The sequence below is a fragment of the Periophthalmus magnuspinnatus genome, chromosome 19, assembly GCF_009829125.3.
Source record: "Periophthalmus magnuspinnatus isolate fPerMag1 chromosome 19, fPerMag1.2.pri, whole genome shotgun sequence".
Lineage (NCBI taxonomy): Eukaryota > Metazoa > Chordata > Actinopteri > Gobiiformes > Gobiidae > Periophthalmus > Periophthalmus magnuspinnatus.
In genome coordinates, this window is record NC_047144.1 from 11,704,229 (window position 1) to 11,722,583 (window position 18,355).

Genomic DNA, 18,355 nt, shown 5'->3' on the forward strand with positions numbered 1-18,355 from the left:
TAGGTCAAAGGTCAGCTGAGGTTAGGAAGCCGCAGAGGGTTATGTGTGAGGCTGGGGTGAGAGAGCAGCAACCCCGGCTGAAAGAGAGGCATGCTCATTTTCATTTTAAAGCAAAGTGCTACTGGTCTGCGGAAGTGGCAGAATGTGACCCCATTGACTTGTACAGGTGTAGCTGAAATCTGGGGCATTTTTTCCATTAATAAATCAGATGTTTTAGACGGTAGTGCTTTGGTCTATGCAAGTTCAGCTTCATTTACAGTTTTTACTGTGGAAAATACATTAACTACAAAGGGTTATATTTTGGACTATAGGTCTTATGATAACTTCTAATTGTTCTTTACGATTACAGTGTCAAATGTCTTATGTTTGATAAGAATCATGCTTTATTGTAATAGCTTTAAGCGTGTCCAGTTGGCCCGTGACCCGCTTAAAGCTCATAGATGTAAGGTCGGTCTCACCCACCACCAGGACCTTTACAGGGAAAGGAAAAACAGATTAATAAGAAAACTCACTGTAATTTGTTTATTTGCATTTATTTTTATTTTTAATTATGATTATGATGATTATGATTATATTTTATTTATTTTTCTTTTGGATTCTTTTCAATATGTCAATATTTTCAATATGTTCAATTAGTATGCATGTAACGTTATTCTCATTATGTCCCCATTTTGCATCATCCTAAAAAAAAAACAAAAAAAAAAAACAAACCCAAAAAATCCAACAGATTAATAAGAAAACTCACTGTAATGTTGTTTACATTATTTTTTAATTAATTTATTATTATTATTATTGTTATTATTATACTTGTTGTATTTTTATTATAATTTTATTTATTTTTCTTTTCTTTTTTTGATACGTTTTTGATAAAAGATTGTGTCCCCATTTTGCATCATCCTAAAAAAAAACGAAAAAAAAAACCCAAACCCAACAGATTAATAAGAAAATGTAATTGGTTTATTTACATGTATTTTTAATCTATTTATTATTATTATAGTTGTTGTATTTTTATTATAATTTTATTTATTTTTCTTTTCTTTTTTTGATAATTTTTTGATAAAAGAAAAAAAAAAGCTGAAATATATTTGTATGCATGTAACGTTATTCTCATTATGTCCCCATTTTGCATCATCCTGAAAAAAAAACAAAACAAAAAAAAAAACCAAACAAACAAAAAAAAAAACACACCATGCTTTGCCTATTCCTCCCATCTCCAAACATTTGTAAGCTGGCCCGGTCATAAATGCACTCCAGGCATTGGCACCTTCCCCTACAACAAACACTATTACTACTACTACCACTACTACAGTACGCACGGCGCTGTTGCCTGACGCCATCCAAAAAGAGAGGCTGTCTGCTCCAATGTCACTGACAAAAGGAGGGAGGCGTGAGCGCATGGAGCAAACGGCATGTTCCCGAGCGCCGATGGAGTCAATAAATAAGCAAAGGCGAGAAGAGGATCCCGCCGACATGTGCCCAACCTAAGTATCCGTGCGTGCTTTGCAGTGGTGGTCCTGTAGAGAGCGGTATAGTTTTTAACACGAGCCTCCCTCAGCCCTTACTGTACATATGCGGAGGGAGGAGCGAGCGTGTAGTATTTTTTTTGCCTGATTCCCCCTGTCGTTGCAGCACATCCAAATGCTACCGAAGACAGGGGCAAAAAGGGGGACAAACTATCGCTTTTAAGAGGTTTCTCGGACGCGTAGGGCTGCGGTTGGCACGTTTGGACACGGAGGTAATCTGACGGTACGAGGCGCAGCGGCGGCTTCCTTGGCGGTATAGGAGGGATCGGACGCGCTTGCCTTGCTCGCCTGGTGTGGACCTATAGCCAGCTACACTTGTGCACAACCCCGAGAGGAGAGGAGAGGAGGGGAGGGAAGAGTCGTGCTAACTTTCTCCCTGCTTTCCGCCTCATATCTCCGCTGTGATATCCCACACGGCCAGACTGGGTCCAGACCGCTAACCTACGGTGAGTGATTGGGTTTATTTTGACGGGCCAGCGTGCGTGCACTAGTTTTTTGGCTTGTGCTAGCCTTTCTGTGTAGCTTGCGCGCTGTTGGTTTGACAGATCAGATCAAGGAGACTCACAAGCAAGCGTACACACTCAGTGAACATGCACGGGGGAGGCTGCCTTTCTAATCTTAGTCGTTTTGCCACTATTGTTGACGCATCCCGCTGCTTGGTGATCACTGTCAATTACGCAGCGATAATAGGAGTCGCTAGCCGTGCTTTGCTGGTCCTGCGTCCAGGCCCCGAACTTGGATTTATGCCTGCTGCACCGTGGCGCGCTCCCTGGGTAGTCCGATCACGCATGCTCACGCGCACGCCGATCACACAGACACAGGATAAAATAAACGGATCGATAGTTATCAGCAGAAGCGATAGACTCTGATAACGTGCAGGCTACGAGGACGCACACGAGTACGGCGCTGCTGTAGCTGTAATTTACCCTCCAACGTGGTTCATTTAAAGTGCATTGGCCAGAAACTTTTATTCATGGTCTAATCTAGTGAAGGACATATTTGTATCACTGGGTGCACACGCGCAAGGAATATGCATGGGTTGTTATGTGACTTGCATTGTGAATCATTGCGCGGATTACAATGGGTATAGTGTAATTACTCCTTCGTTTATATCAGCCTCCCCATGGTACAATGCGCGTCGTTGACTGACAATTGTATCTATCCCACTACACACAAGTCCCAAGCACCCTTAGCTGCAACGTGGGAAAGTCCTAGTGTAGCTTAGATATTCCCTGTTAGGTCCATTTGTTGTCTATTACGCATGGGCAGGTAGAAACTGACAGGCTGAAAGAAAGCTACTAGGTTTCACTGGCGTTTTAAGGTGTTCATTTAATGCAGTGGACTGTAAGTGTAGTCCTGGCCACGAGTCAAAGGGAGCATTAGTTAAGCAGTCGTCTCAGCAGGATTGTAGTGTACAAAAAGAAAGCAAAAACAGTTGAGTGAATGGTACCCCTCTACCCTGACAAGAGGAGCGGACAATATATTATTATGCCCCACGTGAAAATCCCATAGAGGACAAAGCAGGGCAAGATGACTGCTTCAGATTACAGCATATTACGGTAACACGGACTTGAATGCACTAGCAGCTGCCTATGTGTAAACGCGGCTGTCGCCTCTTTGCTTTAGTGCAATAATTAAATCACTCAGTAGAATCATTCATAGCTCAAAGGCTTGCGGGGTCCTGATGCACAGTCACTTTCATTTCACAGTTTGCGTCTTGCACTGCACTGATAGCACATGACAGTTCCAAGAGCAGTTTGGCGCAATGTTCTGAAGGCATGGAAGCATTTATTTAGCAGATTTTGGCTTTATAGTGTAAATATAAACAGTTGGGCGTAAGTTGTAAGTACAGTTAACTGCACATTTCCTGTTTTGAGGAAATGCTAAGTAATGGGTCAATTTAATGATTCGTTTTGGTTGAGATCCAGATAGTTGTTTTGCTGTTCAATTTTCTGACAACATACCATCTTATAGGTCCTACATTACACAAAATTGACTTGCGTGAGCTTTTAGTCATGCTAGAATGTTGTTACCTCATCAAAAACATACTTGGAGTTGTTTTTAGGTTCATTCACACATGTTTGAGTAATCCTGGTCTCCAAAGCTCAAATGCTCTGTTCCAAATTGTGATGTCATGTGGTGGTAGATTTCAAGTTAACAGTTATCTTTTACCTTTAGCTCAGTGGAGATTGGCAATTTCAGGGCGGAAATCATCCAAATGATTCTAGTGAAGGTGCATGGAGTTTAAAAACCTAGTGGAGCACTTCCTGTATTACCACATGACATTATTGAGGTTGAAGTGTTTGTGCAGGGTTTGAGGATTAAACATGTGCGAATGAAACTAAACACAACTCTGGGTATGTTTTTGATGAGGAAACAACTTTGTAACATACTTTCAAATAAAAAAGTGTAATATGGGCCCTTTAAGATCTGGTCTAATGATTGGACCTGCGCTCACTAAAATCTATAACTTTATAATCACCTAATCAGTTTTGGTACGTTTATTATCATATCATAGTAGGATATTGTACCTTGGGGGTGATTATGGAGAGAGCAGCTGGCTTTGAACTTGCAGATCTTTGTGAAAAAAGAAAGGAGATATTGTAACTCTGCCTATTGACTTGTATTTAGATTGCATTGCTGTGTGCTTAATGTGAAATAAACACATCTTCGTTGAACAGTACTTATGGGTACTATGGTAAAACGTTTAATATAGGAACCAAGAGGGAAGTCTATAGTATCAGGCCAGACTGACTACATGTAAGTCATATCAGCTAGCCTGGCACTGGATACCCATTATTCATTAATGATTAGCTACCAGTTTAAATCTCAATGTTCTCTCCGCCGAGTTGATTATTAGCCAAATGCACAATCTAGCTATAACTAAATGCATCGAGTTGTGCGCCGGTCTATTTTGAAAGCTGCATGTTTTAGGACTTGGGTACACTTTGTATCCTTTACCCAGCCAGCACAGAAAGGAATAGAAACAAGTACAGAGAATGTTTCGAGAAGGGCAGAATGTTTTATTTTAGATTTGATTTTAGACGTTCGTTTTAATAAAAGGATTGTGTTCAAAGTTCACATTTTAAACACGTGCAGCGGACTTGACAAAAACACCGAAATAGGCGTAGAAACTGACAAACTAATACAAGAATAACATGCATTTCAGAACATGCCTGTGCAGATCTAAACTACAGGGTTAGCAGGGTTTTATGCAGAAAAACACAGGATATTTTATTGTTGTGGAGAAAACAATGTTCAAAGATTTTGCAAGTCGGAATTGTGATTTTGATCGCGATTAACCTTGCGAGCTCTACTTACCAACTAGCTTAAGTGATGTAGCAGAATTTTAATGCCGGTTCGCCCTATAGCCCCATGTGATCTGTTGGCTAGGCTGCGCGCTAGCTGGTATTGCATGTATTCTGCATGGGGCTCCTTTAGGGGAGGGAGCAGAGGTGACCTTCCACACTCTGTCCCAGTAGAGTGCACCCCTATGGGCCCCTCTTTTTGTGACCCTGGTTCTGTCTGTCTCCATTCTTCCTTTGCCTCCCGTGAACCCCCCCCCCCTCCTCCCCTCGCGCACTCGCTCCCTCCCTCCTCCCCTTCTCTTCCCCCCTCCGCCCCTCCGCTCTATCTGCCCCTCCTATTCCCTATAGTGAAGTCTGCGCTGAATGCACAGACACATAGACTTACATAACCTCGGCGTTTGCAGCTGATGTCCTGGCCTATGTCTTGTGCGAATAATAATGTCATAACTGTCTACAGAAAGCCAAAGGTTATACTGGGTAGGCTATACTGTGTCAAGTGCCCTCTTTCTTATCTGTATTTATTCACTATTCACTCACTACTTTGTCCTCGCTCACAGTGATTTTTTAGGAAGATAAATTGCAGATGAGGTAGTCCCCTTTTGGTTTTCCAGTAGATTCCTTCCAGTTGAGTAGCATGTTTTTGCCCATACGTTGAACCAAATATGTCAAGCTCAAAGTATAAATTTAAAAATTCTTGGCTGTTCAAGTTGTGGTATTTTTGAAAGACGTAAGAATAGCGGTCCAACAGAAACATAGCTAATACATGCAGTATGTTCTATTTAAACATGTTGTGTCGATCTCCAGATTTGTTATGAAATTAAATACAAAATACATCTAAAAGTACACTTATTTTTACTTCTACTTCAAAGTAAGATTTTATTTTTTGAAAAACTGACTTTGAGTTTCTTGTCTTTTCTACTTACAGATACACTTTGTAACAGTTTTTAGCACATGTAATTAAAAAAATGCATGTTAGCTAGACGTACAGTTAATGCCATACTGTGAATCGTTACTGGAAAAGCAACAAGATCTCCATGGAAACAAAAAGATAGCGGACAGCAGCAAAGTTACATAGTGCATCTTTTAAAAAAAAAAAAAAGTTTTTCATTGCAATATGTTTTTTTTTGTTTTTTTTTGTATTTATCTTTATTTATACAGGAAACCCAGTGAAAGCTCTTAGATGCTCTTTTTCCCTTTTCAAAATACAATACAAATTAAAAAAAACAAAGTCCATATAGAACATTAAAACAGGTGCAGGTGTGTGTATAAAATTGTGTTACTAGAATTTTGAATTTAATTAAAATCTTCTTAAAAAAAACTTTCTTCTTTTAGTAAATTACTGCAGTCACTTTCGACATCTATTGTATTTTCACTTTTTACATGACAATTATTCTTTGAAATTAACTAAAGTATTTGTTTTGTTTCCCTCCCGCCTGTCGTTTTTGTTTGTTTATTTTAACATAAAGTTTTCCTCTGACCTCAGTTGACTGCTGACCGTCACATATAGCGCCTCACGGTGCTTTGTTTTCACTGCTGCCTTAATTAGATTAGGAGCCCGTATGCTATAGACTCACATAGGCTGGGTCATTGTGGGCTCTGTGCTGTCAGCTCTCCCAACGCACGCAGCCATCCACGAAATATCATCTGATCATCACGGGTTAGTGCTCTGATACATTTGTGCCAGTTAGGCCTGTCACGATAACTATACAGCCATTTTTGGGGGGTTAATTCAGCATGGGTATGTTTTTTTTTTTTGTACTAACTCGTAGCTTTTTGTTCTTTTCTTTTGTACTACACTAAGATTTGAGTTGTAGAGGGTGAATACATAACTTCTATCACTTGTTATAGATACAAACCATCTAATTAAATGTCTTATTCTGCTGTTTATTTATTGCAGTTTGCGTTTTTTTCAACTATATTATACAATTAAAACGTTTTTTGGGATCAATGGCATAAATTCATGTCACTATTATCGTTTATTGTTTATATTTTCATCTATTATATATATAACTTCAAAATTTGTTATCGGAACAAGCCTAGTCACAATAACTATATAGCTATACAATCATTTTTGGGTGTTAATTCATCATGTGTATGTTTTCTTTGTACTAGCTGGGAGCTTTTTGTTCTTTTCTTTTGTACTACAGTAAGATTTGAGTTGTAGAGGGTGAATAAATAACTTCTATTGTTATAGATACAAACTAATTAATTAAGTGTCTCATTTTGCTGTTTATTTATTGCAGTTTGCATTTTTTCAACCAGTTTTCTATTTAGAACAGTTTTTGGGGGATAATTCTACTGAAGGATTATTGTGTCTGGCATAAATTCATGTCAGTATTATCGTTTATTGTCTATATTTTCATCTATAATATATATAACTTCCAAATTTATTATCGAGACAGGCCTAGTCACAATAACTATACAGCTACACAATCATTTTGGGAGGTTACTTCATCGTGGTTATGTCTTTTTTACTAGTGGGAGCTTTTTGTTGTAATAAGATAATAAGATTTGATCTGTTAAAATTTGAATACACGACTCGTATGACTCATTACAGAAATAACTGAAGTGCACTTAGATATAGATAACATCATTTTGTTTGTAATTTACTTCCTGGTTGGACATGGCACACAGATATGACGTAACCTAAACAGAAGAAATTCCATAGCAGTTACCTAGCGACCTAGTAAACAAGGGTCAGAACATGTCCAGATTACACAATAGTTACGATTAGACTAATAAAAATGGACAATAACTTTTGAAAAATGTATGTTTAATATGACAGATAAATGTGTTCCTTGCGCGTTAAGTGTTTGGGGGATTTTGATTATAACTGTTTATCGTGTATATTTTCTCCAGCAGTATAAAGTTTGTTATTGTGACAGGCCTAGCGGCAGTTGCGTGGCATTTGTTTACTGACTTAGTGTATTCAGATACGTCACCACAAAACAAAGGACGCATTTATCATAAGGGGGCAGCAGAAATGTACAGACTTGATTTCAGCTTGTCCCATTTATGCGAGTACAGTGGGCCCCTTTATATGCTACATGCACATCAGGAATCAGATATAATGAGGCTGATGCTGTTTTGGGCAACCTACAGGGGTCGTGACCTCTTTACCAAAATATGTGGAACGGCAGGTGGGAGGAGTTCATTCTCACAAGCTGGACGCGATGAGGAGTTAGTGGAAAAAAAGAAGAAATAGGAGGTTATATAAGTGCAGTCGTAATGAGAAGTGAGGAATTATGTGAAAGTTACAGTTCATGACATCTATAGAGCAGATGTTAAGTAAATACTGCTTAGTCTAAAGTGTCACATGGTAATATCAGCGTTTCCCATTAATAAAAGAGACTACGGTGGCCCTCATAGTCTAAAACTCTCTCCCATAGTCTAAAAAGAACATGGACGAAACATTGACATAGCAAAATCTCACTTTGTTGCTCCTTTGTTGTGCCTGTCACGATGATTTCTATAATGACAATATCGAAGTTGGAACAATATTTTTGGATCTCAATAGTTCTTATGCGTACAGTTTCTTTGCAAAAGTGGTGAGATTTTTGTTATTTTAGTTGTAACACAATCAAATTTGAGCTGTAGAGGGTTGAATAAGTGACTTCTATGGCTAATGCTATCGTTTAACATTTTACATCTTTGAGCGATATCGATCTTCAAAGTGTGTTGTCGTGACAGGCCTACCTTGTATTGTCATTCACATAAAAAAACAAAAAAAAACAGCTTAAATATGAAATACAAACAATAAGAATGTGCACTACCATAGTCTGAACGAAATCTATGGGTTTATTTTTATCAATTTTAAACATAATTTTTAGCATTTCCATAGTGGTTTTATTAACATTTGTGTGTATTTAGTGCTTTCTAAAATATGACTTTAATATAGTTCAGATACGTACATACATGAATAATACACGCAATGGAAGTAATTTAACCAAGAAATGCAGTTAAACTTGATACTACCCTTTATATAAACAACACAGTATTTCAAAGTTGTTGTATCTTTAATCAAAAAAGCCAAACCCACTGACCAACAATAACAACAACAGTAATCCACCATCCAAACAGCCTAGCCCTTGTATCCTCTCTGATACAAAGGAAATGCGAGTCTTCCTGTCGTAATATCTGGCACGCTGGCTTGTGATTGTAGTAACATGTGTACCAGTGGGAATTGAACCCGCGCTCGCGACAAGAATAAGGCTAACCTTTCCACGTGACATCTTTGTCCGTTGCGCTCCGTCCGGGGGCCTGTGAAGTGGTTCTCCTGATAAGCATGCTGTTGTGCTAACATGACAAGAGATTATCTGTGTGCACTGTGCGAGCTAGACACACGGCACACTACCCAGGGTCGTGTGTCAAGAAGATACAAGACCCTAACCCCCTCCCCCCGCTGCGCGCTTGTGCTAGGGCAGGTTAAATGTGGACGGAGCCTTGTTTTTAATGTTTTATATGGACTTATGTACTTTAGTTCTTTGCTTGTATTGGATTTTGAACAGGGCACCCATGAAAAAGAGTCTTATTTGCTCACATTAGGTTATATAAAGGAAGAAAAAAAAAAGTGGGATCATATTTAAAACTCTTTTGCTAACGCTAATAGTGTTGTAGCATTAATGTGAGAAGTAATGATGCAGCCTTATTCACCATTATTGATACATAGATAAAATAAAAAATACATTTGCTTATATTCATACAGTTTAACAGGTGTTGAGTTCCTATTTGTGGATTTCAGGCAAACGATTCCTTCCCGATTTGAAAGATTATGTAAGAACCTTTCCCCATTCAAAACATACAATATTCTGATTAGAATTGCACCGCCTTTTTTGCTGCTTTGCCATAATCACCATTATTTTGCATCTGTTCTGATAGATACCACTTACCGCTGTCGACTGGTAACACCCCAGATAAGATGGAGATTTGCGATTCCCTCGACTTATTATGAGGAGACACTGACTATTAAACATGTCTATTTTCTGTTTTATTCACCTGGCAGTTGTCATAATGTTATAGTTCTACTTGTCCATGCGTTTCTTAAGTTCTCGTTCTAGTTTAGGTCTAGTGTCACGATACAAAAATTACCAGTTTATACCACTGGGTGTCCATAATGTATCTTTACAATAAACCAAATATTATAAAGGCAGTTGATAAGATATCTTAATGAGACTTGTTCTATTGTACTCGCTGTTTTACCTCATTTAATACACCTCTATATGAGCATCATTAGTCGCACAAAGCACATCAAGACAATACTCGAGTTTTTGCCATGTTCACTGCAGCAGAGCCTCATCAATGGATACGATCGCATCTGTACCTTTGGCATTAGTTCATTAATGTCCCGTATCTTTGTTCCACACACGATATCTTTAACACAGCCCCATAGAAAGAAATGCAGAAGTGTGATATCTAAACCATGATACACATTGTGGCTTTTCTTGATGAGGAGACATTTCTTTGGGGTTCATTCAAAAGGATGCGTCTTTAATCAATCAAATACAAAAATACAAAATTAAAAGATTAAAAACAAACAAATAGAACAAATCTAATTAATATAGCTTATCAATTGTCTTTGTAATTAAGTTTTAACATTATGGACACCCTGTAGAATATGTTTTAGACAATAGAAACATAGAATACTTATAATAGTTCTATTTAGTATTTTATTGATACTTTTTCAAATGAGTATCCAGTTTTGCTACTAGTTTTAGCATTGTTTAGTAATTGGGTATGGATATTTTACAACCCTGCTTCGGGCTAGTGCTTTCCAAATCACCAGGGACAATAATCACTTATAAAATGTCCTTTATTGGCCGGTGAGAGCGGTGAGGCCTGCTCTTCTCCTTTATTAACACCAGAGGCAGCGCTTGGCTCGGCCCAGGGACCACTGGGGCTACTCACAACTGGCTTTTCATCAACGGGAATACTTTGGCACCATCTCCGCTTCAGGGGAGGTTTATTTTTGCCAAAGCACTTTACGCAGAGGAATAGATCCCGTTTTTTACTGGCAAGCCGACTAGACTTTCGGTTTCTGTCTTGCAATGGAGACCGAATTAATTCACTAGCATGTTTGCAGATATGTAAAACTAGATACTACCTCGATGCTAATAATGCAGTTCATTTTTAGCCGTGTCGTGAATGCGTTGTTGTTTTTCAAAATGGGGATTCCTGCTGGATTGGAGATAACTGTCAGTAGCAGCTTCCGCATCCGTGCCTCTTGGGTATAAAAAAGCATTTCATTATCAGCATGTTCCCTTGTGAATAATGTGTGATTATGCTCCCAGATTTTAAATGGAACGTTATTTGCAATGATACCTGTTGATAATTTTAAGCAGATTTAGCGAGGTGTAACATACAGAAATACAGCCAAAAACAAAAGGGAGAGAAATGAAATGAAAGAAATGCTCTATCTCGCAATGGTAACTTCTATAACTTTGTGTTATACAGCCACAGAACTGATATACATATAAAAATACATTCATTAGTCATAGTGTAAGCATGCTTATAAAAATAAGTGTTAAGTCAGGGCTGTCCAAACTACGGCCCAAGGGCTAAATGTGGCCCTCAGACCAATTTTTGTTGGCCTTCATGCCTCCTCCTAAACTGGCCCAATTGATCTGGAAGTATTTTTAGTACAAAATGAAGCAATTCTACTTCTATAACCTGAATAACATCACATTGCATTGTGACACAAACCTAAAAATAATCTTCCAAGTCTTATTACAGGTACAATGTTTGTCAAACCTGTGTTAAATGCACCAGATGACTCCCTGTGTCGACACTGGTCTGTGGCCCCCCGCTTCAAATATGTTTCAGTATGCAGCTCTCAGTGAAAAAAGTTTGAACACCCCTGATTTAAGTCTTTGAAGCACTCTATTTAAAGCTGAGGTACCTGATTTTCAACTAACGGTGAAAGGAGGAAGTGGTTAGGTTATTTAAATCCGTCTAACTAGTTCCTATAGTTCTCACAAACCCTTTGGCACATCGCTATATAAGCATGAATGCTGCTTTAGAAGAGCTTTTTCAGAGAGCAGTGAAGCAAGGTCGACCACTCTGGGACAGCCAATCAGCTCTCACCCCAAAGCTTCATATAGTGACTCACATGGCTCTTTTGTAAACTGTGTAGTGGTCTGATTTTGCCACAAACGTTTCATCGTTTCATTTTACAATACACTTTCACCTTTTTTTATGAGAAAAACGCTGTGTACTTTAGTTATAACAACACGCCTCACCTCACCGACCCTTTGCACAGTACTACATGTTCAGTGTACATTTAATACTTAGAACATTATAAACGATTGGAATGTACCTATAGAGGCTAACGCTTATCTTCCATATAGGTCTAACTTGGAAAATTTCCATCCCTTAACGTTTTATCTGTCGGGGTAATGAATAACTCGCAGCAAAGAGATGCTTATAAAAGCCTACAATTACATTTTTGGCATCGACCCAAGCGTGGCCATGGCTCTTCAACACGCAGAGTATATAGGTCATCATTTTATTACAGTATCAAACGGCTATGAGGGGACGATGTCATTTGCCTAGTTTAAAATCCAATTGTAGCTGGTTTATAGGCTATTTTGTTAACCGCTGATGTAAATAAAGACTTTTGGTTGGTGTCACTTTACATGTTGGACAAAGCAGGGTTACTTCGATGCCTGGAAAGAAAACTGGAAGTAGCAGAATAAAGTTTGTTGCAATGTATTTCATAATCTGTCTCGCTCTAGCAAATTTGGTTGGACCTGTCTCAACGGCTGATGGTTTGGCAAGCTTCATTACTACAACTCCACCTCAGATTTTTATTCAGTTTAAGGCCACAGCTTTTGCCAGACATTGACTTGTAGTAGTTTTGCTATGAAAAGTAAACGCCACGCTGAACAAGTCCAGATAGTGTCTTGGCTGTAACCGGGCCGGCTCAGAATAGAAACACATGCTTTCTAATCAAGACCATTGCTCTTTAATCTTGAATGAGCTCAAGGAACTCGGTCCAAGCCTAGAGGTAGAGTCCTGGGTAGAATCCTTGAAAAGAGGATATTAACAAAGATAGGTGAATTAATATCAACAAAGAAGAAAAGCAGAGACAGAAGCAGCATAGACCACGGTTAAGGCACTGGTCTGATCTCGCAGTGGGGAAAAAATACTAGTGCACGGACCAAACTTTAAGATGTCTGTTGTATGTGTGGTATTAAACGTATCTATCGCCATGGAGACAAGCAGTTACAGGTCAAATGTGTGGAGAAGCGACCCTGCTCACACTGAAATACATTTTTATTCATAGTATTTTATTAGTTTATTAGTTTTTTTGTAATAAAATGTAATGGAAAAGTGCACTAAGGTTAGAAGCTATACTGTGGAACATTCCAGGTAAAGCATTAACATTTCCATGGAGATAAGCCACGTGGCAGACCCGAATCGGGAAAGTTAGATAGTGCACCTTATGGCTGATTGGACAGTTGGTCGTGTTGGCGTGGGAACCATAAGGAACAACGTAAATAGACAAAAGTTGAGTTGTTCTTTTAGTGAAGTTGTCACGATTTGATTTAGGGACCAAAAGCAGAACATAGAAGCACAGTGATTTATTTACAGCCAATAAAGGGCTGGTGGGCGAGCCAGGATCTGAGCACGGGAAAAACACTAAAATCACAAAAAAATAAAAAATAAATTATCGAAGAACTACTAACTAAACAAAGTGGCAAAGAGTAGCTATGGAGCTGCTCTTCTTCTACTGAGGTGGGGTGTAGATGGAAGCCAGGTGTGCAGTGAGTAGCCACGCCCACACAGGAGGACAACTGGAAAAACACAACTTAGACCAGAGCAAATTATGTCAGCAATTCAATTATGTGCAAGTCAAAATAATAATCCGAAAAACCGTTAACATAATCTTTTTAAAACTCTAATGCAATGCGATGTAATGCAACTCCCTCCAACCTTTCCCCCACTACTGTAAGTCCTTATTCACAAGTGTCCCTCAAAAGGCACTAAAACGCCTAGTGTTATTCTTTCAAGGCCCATTGAAGTTTTTAGTATGTCCAGTAAACGCTTCGTGCTTGTTTTAGCTGCCACCGCTCTATTAATTTACAGCCGCCTGCCTCCTCAGCTGCAGATGGTCTACACTTGGGTCACATGACGGGTTTGTACAGTGGCTCTGTGTGCGTATGTCTTCTTGGGTTAAAGCTCACTGGAGTTTTCTTTCTGTATTCTTTGTAGGTGAACTGTCTCCCGGGATTAATTCTAGCCAGGGAAAAAAGTATAAAAGGTTGGAATAATTTATAACGCCCCGAGCCAGTTTCCTCTTTTCCAATTGGTCTTCGAGTTGAGGTACGCTAAGTGGATTTTCAGAAATAAGTTGCAGCTGACTTCTATAGGTGGAGGTGGGTTTAGATTAAAATGTATGCGCTTAAGTAGAATAGCAGCCATACTGTCGCTTCAGTCATGATATCACTAAAGGTACACATTAGGCCGGCACAATTTTGGGAAAAAAATGCGCGATGTAATTTGTGATTTATGTTTAAAAAGTAGGATTATGTTCAGGGAGAGAAGACGTATTTATCGTATGTGCATTTTCTTTGCCATCGTGGTAAGATTTTTGTTATTTTTTTGTTGTAATGGGATGAGATTTGAGCTGTAGAGAGTGGAATAAGTCATTTCTTTGGATAAATATTGCTTCATTCTGTTGTAGCTCAGGCGTTTTAATGAGACTGTGTATTTAAAAATGGTTTACTGGGATTATAATGCATTTTTGTTATTATGTCAGTGGCATAAAGTACTTTCAGTATTATCGTTTATCACAGTATAATCTCTCAGTATATCTCTCTAGATTTTACAGTAAAGACAGGATATTTAGTTCTTTACAGAGGCCGTTCTACTATCTACTACTACTATCTACATGTATCTGTCATCTTTTCAGAACGGTGTAATTGTTTTAACTGAAGCTTTATGGACCATATTTAGCAAATATTTAAATTATATTATATTTTAATTTTATATTATATTATGTTATATTATATTTAAATTTTGCTATAGATTTTATTAATTGTAAATGTGTGTTTTAACCGTGTACTCAGGCCTCCCTTGGAAATTAGATGCAATCTCAGTGGGACTTCCAGATAAAATTAATTAAATAAATAAAAATGAATAAATAAAAAATAAAAGTAAATAAATACAATAATTACACAATATATAAATAAAATAAATAGAATAAGTAAATAAATAAATAAAATAATCTAAATAATTACACTAACACACATTGGGATTTCATTTGGATTATGATACACATATACATTTTGCAACCCTCTAGTACAGGTCCTCAAAAAATACAAGGTAAATATGAAGTTCTCAGGAAAACTATAGACATACTGTAATGTCTGACTCATTTTAGTAGCCAATTATACTATAGTAGTATAATGTATCCATAACTTTTTAAAATTACAGTGCAAGACCATACATGAATAATTTGTACATAAACATCCTCAAGGGGAATTTCTCGCATACAGTAGCACAACATAGTAAAAAGCAATTATATGAAATTATAAATAATAAAAGTAGTACTATTAGAAAAACACAGGTCAAAAGTATTGTCATAAAAGTACTTGTTGGAGTACAGATTAGCTCTTGTAAATAACATAGTAATTGTCCCCTCCTGTGTTCCTGGCGTATGTAGAGTGTGTGAACATGTACAGTCCGTTGAGTGTGGAGGAAGTCCTGTATACGGTCCTATAGAGAGACATGAAAGCGCTGTGGTTTGTGAGGTTACCGTGGCGAGGGGGGGCAGGATGCACACATGACTCTACCTGCCTATAGTCAAGGCTATTCTGATATTTTCTTGAGTGATCTGCATCTCCATATATCTCCCGTACGCACTGGCATGAATGACCACAAGGCAGAGAACTTAATGTGTATGCTCCTCAGTGGGTTTGGGGTCTTAAAGCTGCACCGTGTAACTTTTCATACATACCTTTCTATATATGACAGCTGGAATGATATATCTTTAGGTTTGATATTTATCATATGTACATTTTCTTTGCAATAATGGAGAGAATTTTGTTATTTTAGTTGTAAAATAATCAGATTTGAGCTGGAGAAGGTAGCTCGGCCTAGAATGTACCACAGTATGGCATTAAACAAATCTAGCTCCATGAAGGCAAGCACGTAACGCCATCGGGCTATGTTAAAGGTCAGATCTGTGGAAAGGTGACCCCTTCATGGAGACAAGTAAGGGGCGTACCCTCCGTCAGTATCTGATGAATATCCTCTTCTAACCTCCTTTTGGACCAATGTCACTTTGCACCATAGGACATTTTGTGTTTTGTTTTTCTGAATATTTGAGCAGTAGCTGGTTGAATAATTAACTTCTATGACACATTAAAGATACTAAAACTAGCTACTCAACTTCTTAATTGTGCTAAATATTACTACTATTTATTGCTAGCTACATTTTTTCGATATGGTTCACTTAACAAAATGGTTGACTGCTATAATCCTGCTTGAGCATTATTGTGTTATTTTTCTGTAGCAGTATGTTGTACTTCAAAATTAGTTACAGGTTTACACAAGTTGCGCTAGCTAGTTACTATTTACTTCAGATTTGACATTTGACAAAAGTAATTTGGCACAAATACACAAAAAATCAAGAACACCTAATAGGTCTGTGTTTATTTTTAATTAAAGGGCACATATTACACTATTTTCTTATCTTTGTTATAATGTTGTTTCCTCATCACAAACAGACGATGGAGTTGTGTTTTGTTTCATTCACACATGTTTAACACACAAACCCTGCATATTTAGACTGCGTTCTTCTCTCAAACTGAAAACACTCTGTTCCACCTTGTGATGTCATATGGTAAAACAGGAAGTGCTCTAAACTTTATACACCTTCACTAGAATCATTTGTATAATTCCAGATCTGGAGTTGCCAATCTCTGCTGAACAAAAGGTAAAATGCAGCTGTTAACTTGAAAACTACCAATTCATGACATCACAAGGTGGAACAGAGCATTGACACCAGAGTCAATTTAGCATAATATAAGACCTTTAACAGGTTAGAGACACATGACTAACCCAGTTTTTAATAGCACATAGATTTTGAAGAATTTGCGTAATGTAATTCAAGTAGATTCAGTTTTACAAAGCAGTTATTATCTTTTGTATCATCCTTTTGTATCAACCAAAAACACGCGTCTCCTCATGCCAAGTTTATAAGTAACTCAACTTGCCAGTCCTGTACAGTAAGTTTTGGAAAATCCTATACGCTTTATAAATAGATGACACACTCAGAGGTGACAAGTGCTCTTCTACTTACTTACACAATCCCACATTAAAGAAGCAGTTATGAATAAAAAATACACAGCCTTCCTCATGTGGATCTCGTATATCATCTGGTGTGGCAGTAAATAAATAACGTTAATGTCACAAGCACACAGCGTGAAATGGTGTCGCGTTCACTCTTGAGAAACTTTCAGAAAGCTTAAGAGTCCAACCAGGAAACTAAAGCTGTACACTCATATTTTGACACCTGTAAAAAGTGTGATTAACGAGTTTGTCCAGAAAGGTAGCAGGAAAAAATAGATGCGTGCATTCTTTGGGGAAGGTTTTTTTTTACTAGTAGTTATGTTAGTCGTGAATGAATATATTCTGTAAAGCATGACCCATTACAGCTCCACTATGTGTCTTTTCTGGATATTGTTTCACTTCAAATGTTCCACAGTACTAGCGGAGACAGTAGCTCAGTTAGTAGAATGTTTGTCCGCTTATCTGAAGGTTGGCAGGTTGGCGGTGCGATTCCAGCTCCCACAGATGAATGTCGTTAATGTTACTAGTATATTTTCCCACTTTGATAAACTTATGGAATTAACAGCCGTATTGGATTACATTTTATAATAACCACACCATAGTTAGCCTTAACAAAGTATGCAGAAAGACTTAATTAATGATGAGAAGTGTATTAATAGTTAATTAATACCATCACCCTAACTCCAGTACATCACTCTTAAGTAGATACTAAGCCTGAATCATTCTTAATAAAGTAATTACAATTAAGTCTTCATTTTAAGACTAATTAGGTTCCCAAACTGTATAAAGAAGTCGACTAAGTGAGTGTGACGTCACCCACAGCGTTCGGCTCCAGTCAAGTGAAGCTCATCGAGTCGAGCGGTTATGAAGGCGAATTTGAAGCTGACTTACATAATCAGAAGTATCATAGCAACCAAAGAGTCAATCCGAAGCGAGGCTGTTGAAGGTAAAGTCTCTTCCCGCTCGCACCGCTGGTTTAGCACGGAGCGGGCATCAATCAAAACACTAGCGGGAGCAACATCGGGAAAGAAGACGCCTGATTTGTCTGTTATTAATGTTTATATCTTGATTTACGGACACAATAGTGAAATCAAAGCACTTGGATCATGTAGAGCGGGTTAATAGCGGACATTTTAAGACCGAAATGACGAGGCTCACTGCAGCAGTTTCAATGTAAAGTGAATTGGAGCCAGAGTCGATGGAGTCACTTTCTGTTTGGAACACGCCGGC

The 18,355-nt window shown here is 38.1% G+C and overlaps 1 long non-coding RNA gene across 1 annotated transcript in view; it reads left to right on the forward strand.

The window, feature by feature from the left end:
* The first annotated feature begins 1,390 nt into the window (after positions 1–1,390).
* LOC129457153 (uncharacterized) overlaps positions 1,391–18,355 on the forward strand; it is an 87,119-nt gene continuing 70,154 nt past the window's right edge. Inside the window, exon 1 of the long non-coding RNA XR_008649114.1 lies at positions 1,391–1,969. This is a non-coding gene — a long non-coding RNA (uncharacterized LOC129457153). The remainder of the gene's footprint in view (positions 1,970–18,355) is intronic.